Below are 11,500 nucleotides of genomic sequence, written 5' to 3'. Positions count from 1 at the left end.
CTTTTTCCCTTTTGTTCTTGCCTTGGCCGGCCAAGAGAAATGAGATGGGAGAGTTTTAGTTGTGTTTATAAAGGAAAATATAATAATATTAAAGCTTGACACTTGTCACCATGTGATTGGTCCATACATAAAACTTAATAATTAAGCATTTCTTCTCCACCACATAAAATCCCTCAATTATCCAAAGTATAAAATGAATTTCATGGGTTTGAATGTCAAGGTGGTGTAAAATTCCAAAAATTCTAATTACGTCCTTATGGACAAATGAAATGACCTTTTTACCCTTATGTTTGAAAAATTGTCAGAATTAAAATTTTTCACTTCTCAAGCTCAAATTATGTTCCAAATAGTCAAACTTGATCAAAATTTCATCCACCATCCCAAATTTGCCGTCAGTTGGAAAAATGACCATTTTACCCTTACGTTATGAAAATTCCAATTTAACTCCAAATCAATCCCCGAACTCTAAATCACCATATTAAGTCATGCTAAGGTTCAATAACTCTCAATTGCATCTTAAAATCTTTATTTGAACTAGTTCGAGACTTAAATCAACTTAGTTGTACCACTAAGTACACTACCGACTTTTGACGATTTTTTCGAGGTATTCAAGTATGCAAGCATGTTGTTAAATACATGAATGACATGGCAAGTATATTATAGGGTTGGGCTTGACATACATGCACTCTAATGACATTGCAAGATCATTTCAGTAGTTAATATGTTAATTTGCATGAAGTTTCATACAAAAAAAAATTATTTTCATAAATTAAGATTGTTATCAGTTCTTGAACTTATGATATGTGAAAGTTATACTTGTCATTGTTTATTATAGATGAATTGTTGATTAACAAATATCCTTTTTGAGTAAGCACAAATCAATCCTTTTTGCAAAGGTAAAAGCATACAAACTCACCACTTTAGAACAAAGGTAAAAGCAATATCTTAATCATTCATCATCATTCGCTTACAAAATATAAAAAATAATATGGTGCCGTTCATAATCTGCATAGATAAAGAGCCTCAAGAAAAGAGCCAACTATATGCAATTAGCTGCTCCGGTTACAAGATCTGAGCTCAAAGGTCTCAAAAGGTTACAAATTCATCATCTAGCCTTCTCAAAAGGTTTCAGAATTGTCATTCAACCCTATTGCTAAAAGGTCTTAACAAGGTTTTAAAAAGTTACAATTTCCATTAATTGACCTTTTCAAAAATTTCCAAACTTGCCGTTCAACCCTACAGCAACAAGGTCTCAAAAAGTTACAATTTCATCATCCGACTTACCTAAAAAATTTCAAACCTGTCAATTAACCCCACAATTAGCATTAACACCAACTACAAAATCCCAAAAAGTTGCAATTTCAATAACTTACCTTCACAAAAAGTTTCAGACTTGTCTGAGCTCAATGATTAGCAAAAACCTCCACAGCCACCCAAATATTTGAGTAATCAAAAGACTAAAAAGCACAAATATTTGATTTGGATAACTTTAATTAGTCAACCAAGCAAATAAAAATATTTGTTATCATCAAATATCATCAAGTTGCCAAAACAATTCTACGTATGTAAAACTAAGAGAAATAAGAATTACAAAAAGAGAAAGAAAATCCAAATAGACATATAAAGCGTAAATTATGCTTATATGTTTGAGCTTGGCATGGGTAGTTTTTGTTAGATAAAGAAGCTTGAGATAAAGTAACCAAGAGGGTGAATTGGTTTTCAAAATAAAAATTTGATCTTTCTTGATAACTGCCTTAACGATTAAAACTTTAAGTACTAAGCTTGAAAACCAAAGTATGTAAGCTTATGAAAATAAGGTATGAGGCAGGTAAAGAGGGTGAAGGAGAAGAAAATACTCAACCATAATTTTTGTAGAGGTTCAACCTTCAAAGCCTACGTTCTTTCCTTTGATAGCACAAGGAGTTTGAATCCATAAATACTACTTTTTAGACTAAGTTCAAGCACAACCTTTACATGTTATTGCCTTTTATGGATCAAGCATGTTGTTGAATTTATCACGCAAGTGCACATATCACTAACAAGTAATATAGTGAAGAGTAGAGTATCGTTTCCATGAGGATTTATTACCAAGATTTTGCTAAGTACTGAGGGGTGCTATGTTCAAAAAAAATTTGAGCTCTTAAGTAGGTCCTAGATTGATTAAGTGCTTCGGATGCATTTAAGCCTAAATATTTCATTTATCATACTCTGACTATAGCCTTATGTTACAAGCTTAAGAAAGACCTATTGATCTTTGAATAAATGTTAATCTATATTAGTGGAGAGAGAGATGAAAAGCAAACCTATGAATTCTAGTATTAATTTGTGCCTAGAATTGGCATAAACTAATTCGATTTGCATGATATTCTTTGTAAGAAATTATTCACACACACAAGAAGTCCATTTGAAAGTGAGTTTTCACTTGAATTGATGCATTAGTCTAAGGGTTATCTGTATTTTACATTAAGTTGAAATTGTGGGATAATTTTCTAGGGAAAAATAGGAAAATTATCACTTGGTGAATTTTTATCTCTTGCAAAAGTCTTTTTATTAATTTTCTTGGTTTTTTTTCTTTTGCTCAAGGACTTGCAAAATCTTAAGTTTAGGGGTGAGATAATTCTATTTTGTAGAATTATTTTATCTCATTTTGTTAGTAAAAGCTAGCTAAGTTCTTGAGTTTAGATTAGGATTTAATCAACTTTAGTTATTTTTTTAATTAGTTTATTTTTATTAAGTTATTTTATTTTATGCTATTTTTATGTTTATTTTCTGTAGTTTGGTTATTATTTATTAGTTTTTACGTTTTTATAGGATTTTAAGGAATAAGGCTCAATTTGGTGAAGAAAAGAGTTTAAAGAACCAAGGCCCTGTTCATACATGTTGCAGTAACTCTCACTAAAATGTCCAAATGAAGTGATTCTTAGAGCATTGGAAAGCTAAAAGATATAGTTGCAACTTTCGTGAAGATCACTTTGCCTAGTTCTACCTTGAAAATAGAGAAAATCACATTGGAAGTTGGCAGAGTGCAGTAGTCAACAATAAAATACTTGAAGCCAAGTCAGCGTCGCAGTGTCAAGGGTTTGTGCCATGGCATTGACAAGGAAAATCTGAAGGATTAGTGTGGGAAAGAAAAAGGCTATGGGCTGATTAAGATTTTATAGGTTCTATAATTATTCTAAGCCCATATTATGACCTAATTAGGTAAAAATTAGGGAAATTAGGTTAATTTAGTGGTATTTAAAGTGAGCTTAAGGAGAAGTTAGCCTTAAGAAGACAACCCTAAAAGAGACTCAATAAGTTAGAAGTTAAGGCTGAAGATTGAAGATTAAAGCTGCAAACATTTGTTTTTCTTCTTCTTTAACTTTTATTGTTCTTGTTACTCTAGATGGATAAATTTCATATGTTTTTATTTATTATTGCAATTATGAGTAGCTAATTTCTTTTATCTTGGATTTCAATTGAACTTACATGTAGTTTAAATTTTTAATCTCTTTCTTGCTTATTTTTAATGGAATTGGTTTGTTTAATCCAATTTGTTCTTAATGCTTATAATTGTTTGGCCACCAATTAAATTGATTTAACATTTAAACATAACTTGAGAAAGAGAGTTTAGAGTAGGCTGAAATTGGAATAGTGTAGATCATATTTATTTGTTTGGATGAATAAATTAATTTGTGTATAGGATAGAGATATACGTATATGTCGAATGTAGTCATTATTAAAGCTTGCACTTAATGAATCTGTTTTAATTTCAATTCATATAGAGATATAATATTTTGATTAAAATAGATATTTTTATAATAGTATTGAGAAAGCCTTATAAATAATTGAGGACTCTAGGTTAACAATTCAACCCATTAGAATAAGTTACTGAAGAGAGGTAAAATTTAGATGAAGTGTGAGAGATATTATAATCCTAGGCTCATTTGCTTTGATTTTTATCCAATTATATTCCTGTTTTGATTTTTAATTATTGCTAATTAGTTTTTGTTGATTAATTTCTAGTTTAATTAGTTATCTACTTTTGATTGTTTGGTTAAAATTGAATTGTGTTAATTTTAGTACTTAGTAAAATTTTAAATCAATTCTTTATGGAATCAACACTCTTCTTGCCATTATATTATCTTTTCGATACGTATACTTGCATGGGTAGAAAATTAGACAATAGGCATGATGCACTTCCAATAGCATTATAGGCATATAGGACTTCCAAGCATGAACATATAGAAAGGCAACTCTTTTTTCATTAGTATATGGGCCAGATGTTGCACTACCTGTGAAAATTCTGGTTTATCTATAAGATTAACCTTAAATTCTGAACTTGATAATGATACTTTACAGATGTTAGAATTGGAAGCAATAGAAGAAACAAGAGATAGAGTAAGGACAAACTTATCAATCTACTAGAAGAGGTTAAGTAGAGCTTATTACAAGCTAGTGAAAATTTGCAATTTTGAAAAAGGTGATCTAGTACTACGTTTAGTTAAGCATATTAGAAGAGAAACCTCGACTTCTAAATCCAACCTAAAATAGGAAGGACCATATATTGTTCATGAGATGAATGAGAGCTTTTATTGCAAATTAGTGAGTCCAAAGAATAATGCCATCATTGCTCCAATCAATTTTTACTACATAAAGAAGTATCATGTACGAGATTTTCACTTCACTTTTGTTTTATATGCAAAGTACATGACTTGATTCTTCATTATCTTGTGTATTTAAATGAAAACCATTCTAGCCGTAGCTTTGTCGTTTTTATATTGGCTATGTTTTACCATTCATATTTTAGTCACAGTTTAATCACTCATATTGGCTAGAATAGGTTGCAGTTGTAATGCTTATTTAAGGATAGAGTAAATCTCCTTCTCGTCAAGTTAGAGTTAACCTCCCTGATGTAAAGTTGAGAATTCCCTTTTGGCCACATACAATAATGTGAAATGTGAATAAGTACACAACATGCATATAGCATTTTTATTATTGCAAAAGAAAAAGAGATATGATATACTAATAGCGAAGTACGAGCTCAAATGATCTTAAAGAAAACAACAAAAGCCTAGCAAATTACACACTTCTATAGAGAAGAGTCACTATTCTTAATATTGGCCAAAGCATCTAATTTTTCTTGCACTTCAACATCACGTTTTCTCAATGAAGCCATCTTTGTTGAAATGTCTTCTAACTCATTTTCCAAGGAAGACTTGTCATCCTTCATTTCAAGAAAAGCTTTGGCTTTAGATCTATAATCATTAAGGCACTCAAGTTTGAATCCAACATTATAGACGTCATTGATACACTGCAACATCAATTCCAATTTCTTTAGTGAAAAACTCATCAATGGAGTATGGGAAATCACTAAAGTTGTACCTAAAACCTCTATCATGAAAAAATGACATCTATATTCTTTAAAGGGGAGGTACTAAAAAATTCTCCTTATATAATAAAAATACTCTCCCAATATTCCACATGCTCTAATGAATCTTGAAACCGTGGAAGCCAACTTTCATACCACTTTACTCAGCATGTGCAACATGAGCGCTAAATGCATTACTAACATTTCTATCTTTTAGCACTGGAGAGGAAAAGGCACGAGGAAAAACAGATGTAGAAGTTGAGCAAAAGAATGAGAATGAAATAGAACTAGAGGCTTTAAAAATAGATGTAGAATCTCCTAAAGAATCTGAAGGGATATTGCTCTTTGACTTTATTACTGAAATACTTAAGGAAGCTGCAGCTGATCAAGAAAAGGCAAATGAAAGGATGGAATAAGAAGTTGAAGTAACATAGAAAAAGGAAAAAGAGATTATAGCACAGAAAAATCAAAACAAAGGCAAAACGAAAATCACTAATTCTATCCCTAAAAAACCTTCTGGCAGAGGTAAAAAGATAATGACAACCAAAGACTACAGTTCTCAAAAAAAGAAAATCTATGAGAATTGCTAATTCATTGTCAAACCACCTTCTAAACCTAGACCTCCTCAAATTATGTCATCAGCATCTGACTCCTCATCCTCTACACCTTCTAATTATTCCTCTTCATCATACCTTAAAGCCTTGAATGTGCACTTTGATACTGGTGAGTCCTCACCCTCTTCAGACTCTGATGGGAATTAAGTCTAGGCAGCACCCTTTTTTGGAATGATGACAAAAAGGGGGAGAATTAGTAAGTTAAGAGTAGTTAGGAAGATACATATAGGGAAAACAATATCTACTAGTTTATGTTTACTAGTTTATACTTTTGCTATGACTTTGTTTCTAATGCTTGAACTTTGTTGTTGATGAATTTACTAGTTTATGTGTTTATGAATTTGCTGTTACGCGTTTATGTATGGTTGATATTTATGGAAAATTTGTGCACACACATACATATTAAATTTGCAACAAAAGATTTAAGTTCTTTATTTTTTAATGCACATATTAAAGTGGAGCAATCCCTCACCTACACCTAAATATAATATTCATATAGATATTACACTTTAATCTAAGAGTGTTTTGTTATCATTAAAAAAGTGGAGAATGTTGACTCCATGTGTATTTTATGATAACAAAACATTCCTTATTCAATTTATGTCTAACTTCACTACTTAAGTGTGTAGGATAAATTTTAATTCCCTTAATAAATTTGATGATTAAAGGCAAATCAAGAAGCTTTCTTACTTAGAAGATGAGTTAATCAGTTAACAAGGCAAAAAAGAAAGAACTTAGAGAAAATAGAACAATATTAACTAATTAATGAGAAGCCTTAATCGGTTAAGGCAAATCTGAGTGCTATATAAAAGTGAAACAAAAAAGCCTTAATTAGTTAGCATAAGGCTTAACTGATTAAGAAGGTATTGGAAGCGAAACACAGAAGCTTGCTAATTGGTTAAGCAAAAGGGCTAATCTGTTGAAGCTAAAGTTTGAAGTACTTAGAAGCGCCAAAATTCAAATCCAAAATGATAGTTACCCTTAAAGGGTGCCAAATGAAGAAATCAAATTTGAAGATCTCTTAATCGGTTGAAAGACATTTTAATCAATTAAAGGTAAAAGGAAAAAAGCTTAAATCAGTTAAATGGCAACCTAGTCAACTAAAAGAAAGCTAGTGGACACATTGCTTGAAAATAGAAAGCCTTTAATCGATTAGAGCTACAGGTAACTAGTTAGCACAAGAAAGCATTGAAGGAAATAGAGAAGAGTTAATCGGTTAATGCTTGCCCTTAATCAATTAACAAATCACTACCAGTACACTTTGAATTTAAATATTAAAAGACAAAATAACAGCTAAAAATGATCTCTAACAGTCAAATTTGAGTTTCCAAGTATAAAAAGGTCTTCTGATGGTCAAAGAAAAGTGAGAGAAGCTACGAAAACCACATTTTGATCTAAAAAGCAAAATAATTTTCTCTTACACACTTGTTTCGCATTCTTATTCTTGTTAAAGTTTTTTGAGCTTGATTGTATACATCTTAGATTAGCAAGGGTGATTGCTTGTACTTCTTTTTCTTCTTAATTCTTGGTTGATTAAAGTGTGCAAAACACTCTAAGATTTATTGTAAGGGATTAGAACTTGGGTTAGAAGCTCACCTTGTAAAAACCTAGTAGAAGCTATCAATTCCACTAGTTTAATGAAGCTAGGTTGAAAATCCTTGATTAGGAGATCAAGGCAATAGATGCAGGTTAAGCGGACCGAACCACTATAAATATTTGTGTTTTGTCCACCTCTCTCTACCTTCTCCTTACTTGGTGCCTTTTAACTTTAACAAGTTTGAAACCTTCTATTTCATATTGTACAAAAAGTTTTTCAAGCTTAAAAGTGTTGGGATGAGCCCTGCAGCCAATTGGGATTGGTTAAGGCTTGATTCCAATCATGCAACAACATCATTCATGTTGAATAATTAAAGGTTTTTCGTCATCAATAAGACATCGATTATAACAAGTTATAAGTTTAATTGGATGAAGTCCATGAGATTAATATGCCTTGCAAGGGAACTGTAATGGGTTGCAGTTATGAGATCCTTATGCATCAAAGCGTAATCTCAAAATGTTCTTGGTCAATGAATCATTGTGTCACGATCCGGTACTCTTTTCGAGCTCGTAACAACCGCCGTGATGTCCCAATAGACAAACTTTACCCGGAATGTCAACCGAAACCTCACAAGGCTTTAGCATCAGTTTTCCGCCTCCCCTATGAGCAATAGTTACTAAATATCATGTTTTAAAGGAATATAGACTATTTTCAAATCAAAGACAATCAAAAAGTAATTTCTACTGCACAGGGGTATATTGGTCATTTTATCCGAAAATTTTGAAACCTGTTAAAAATATAATATATAAATGAAAAATATACATTTCATATCTAAAAATAAATTTAGGCATCTAAAACATCCATTTAAAGTGAATTTATAACTAATAGAACTAAATAAAAATATTGGATAAAATATTCTATTTTCATATAAAACAATATTTATAAAATTCTACGCAAACAAGTACTGTAGCGTAATGACGAAATAAATTCATATACATAATAGAACACAGCGCCAGGGTATACAAAAATATTTTACAATGACATGTGAGCCCCAAAATAACAAAAATAAACAGGACTGTAGACCTACGATTTTTAAGGGTGCAAATCCAAAAGCAAACCCTCGACAAAATCGACTGTCTACAGACTGCTCTGAACCTGAAATGGGTAAAAAAAATGAGGTGAGTTTTTATAAACCCAGTGAGTAAGCAAAGTTCATCTATAACATCTAAAGCCGAGTAAATGGAGACAATTAAAACATCTATTCATAATATGATTCATAACATTAAAACTCATTTCAAGCATATAAAACAATTACATTTCATCAAAAATAATCAGCAAGGCTTATGACTCTCTTAAAAACTTGGCTCGTGCTAAAACTTGTACTCGATGACACCTTGCGCAGGGCATCCAACCGAGTCCACCAAGGCTGTTAAATTAACATATGCACATAAAACATGTTTTTACGTTTAAAAACATAGTCGTTCCTTGGCGTTGGCTGAGTTTCACCCTTACGTGGTGGTCCAGCGTGAATTGAACTCCAAACTACCTTAGGAGATACCCTCCGCACCTCTCATACTAAGGTAAAATATAATGGGGTTTACCTTGTCCCTCTAATAGGTAGGTCCACGAAAACCCACCCACTGCAGTAAGCTAATCAATTACCCCACCAAATCAATAAAATTTCGGCAGTATGACTTGCTAATATGATATTACCCAGCCTATCAAGGTAAAACAAAACAGTTCATATATTCCACATAAACACAAATCTTGCCATTCATGCCATCACATTGTCATAAGACATCAATTCAAACCATATATCAAACACGAGTATATAGTCTCCACTTACTCAATTTCCAAAACCAGTATTTAATTTCAAAACAAGTTATAAATCTGATTTCGTTTAACCAACACTTCAATTTTAAAACATAATAATTTACCATTTAAACTCATTATTCTTTAAAACATAAAAACGAGTAGAAACAACTTTAGATAGTTAAGATGATTGTCTATTTACTCACAATGATGGGAGTACTCCTACTTCTGGTCATCGGGTACGATATCTTTATACTTACCAAAGGGTTCACCACCTATACATAATGCACAACAAGTAATTCAATACACTTATGCCAAACTGTTATAAGAGTATTTCAGGCTCTTTATGAATGCACGAAATTGAATGAGAAGTGTTCAAATAATCACTTAAAGATGGTGTTCTATGTAGGTTCAATTGTTGTTGGACTGAAATGGTATTCGACCTAACTTGCACTATACACTGTTTAATTAGCCAAAACATCCAATTCAACTCCAAATAGATTCATTGCACTTTCGGTACTCCAATAAGTCCGTATACCTCATTAGAAATCAATTCTAAGTCCATTTACTATAATTTTTTCATTATCGTTCAAGTTATTTACTAAAGGAACTATACTTTTTGATAACTGTTTTCGATATCCGAGATCACGAATCATCAAATACGAGCTAGATAACGTGAAATATGACAAAATTCATCTTTAAAATATTTCCTATAGAATTCGACCAATTAGGGTTTGATGAAGAACATGTTATTTTCTTGCTTGTTTTCCATACCGAATATCACAAAGCACTAAAAACGCCTAAATAACATGAGATCTAGCAAAACCCATCCTCAAAACCTTCCCCTCTTGATTCGGCCAGCATGCTTCCATCATGAAAACTTGAGTTTCAACTATAGAAAATGAAAAAGAAAGCATGGTTAAGGTAGATCTTAAGCTAAATCGCGAAATCTTACCTCCGATCACTTCGTTTTTCCTAAAATCTAATGAATTTCTTTTGAATTTTTCCTCCTTAGGGTTCTTCTATTTTTTCCCCCTTTTGTTCTTTGGCTTGGACGGCAATGAGAGAGTGAATGGGAGAGTTTATGTTGAGTTTATAAAGGAAATTATAAAACAATAAAAACTTGACACGTGTCATCACTTGATTGGTCCATGGTTAAAACTTAACAATTAAGCATTCTCTTACCACCACATATAATACCTTAATTATCCAAGATATAAAAATGATAATAGGCGAAATTCATGGGCTTGACAAGTGTCACGGTGGTGTAAAATTTCAAAAATTCCAATTACGTCCTCATGGACATGTGAAATGACCATTTTACCCTTATGCTCGAAATTGAAATTTTTCACTTCTCAAATTCAAATTATGCTCCAAACAGTCAAACTTGATCAAAAATCTTGTCCAACATTCCAATTTTGCCCTAAGTATCATAGACCAGGAATGGTATTCACTTAACACAGCAGAATTATATTCTTGATGTCCTGAAAAGATTCAAAATGAACAACTACAAGGCAATAGCTACTGCTCTTGTCGCCAATGAAAAATTACCTACTGATGTAGGTGATAAACTCAGTAATCCTGGTGAATATAGAAGTCTTATTGGCTGTCTTTTATATATATGCTCAACTAGACCTGAGATCATGTTCTTGGTTAGTTATTTGTCAAGGTTTATGCAGCAGCCATGCAAGTCACACTTCACTGCTGCAAAAAGATTACTGAGGTATCTAAAGGGCACTTCAAGTTATGGTGTCAAGTTTACAAGATCTGATGTTGTTGATCTTGTAGCATTCTTAGATAGTGATTGGGCAGGCAGTTTAGAGGACTCTTGAAGTACAAGTGGTTTTTGTGTTTCGTTTGGAAGTGCAGTGTTCTCTTGGAGCTCAAAAAAGCAGGAGGTAGTGGCCCAATCCTCTGCTGAGGCCGAATATATATCAGCTGCATCTGCTACAAATCAAATTTTATGGTTGAGGAAAATCCTTGAAGACTTGGGTTTCAATCAACAAGGAGCCACTACACTGTTAGTTGACAATCAGTCAGCTATAACAATGGCTAAAAACCCCGTTCACCATGGAAGAACAAAGCATATACGGGTGAAATACCATGATATACGTGAAGCTGTCAAAATTGGAGACATATTTCTCAAGCATTGCAGGACTGATGATCAATTGGCAGATGTTCTCACCA

General features: G+C 32.3%; 1 long non-coding RNA gene across 1 annotated transcript; it reads right to left on the bottom strand.

Moving 5' to 3' along the window:
* LOC108662551 lies at positions 8,512 to 10,354 on the bottom strand. Its single transcript, XR_001928433.1, has 3 exons — positions 10,269 to 10,354; positions 9,520 to 9,588; positions 8,512 to 8,656 (listed from the first exon to the last, which is right to left on the bottom strand). It is a non-coding gene; the product is annotated as an uncharacterized LOC108662551 (long non-coding RNA).

This window comes from Theobroma cacao, chromosome 6 (genome assembly GCF_000208745.1).
Source record: "Theobroma cacao cultivar B97-61/B2 chromosome 6, Criollo_cocoa_genome_V2, whole genome shotgun sequence".
Lineage (NCBI taxonomy): Eukaryota > Viridiplantae > Streptophyta > Magnoliopsida > Malvales > Malvaceae > Theobroma > Theobroma cacao.
This window is presented reverse-complemented; position numbering and strand designations above follow the sequence as displayed.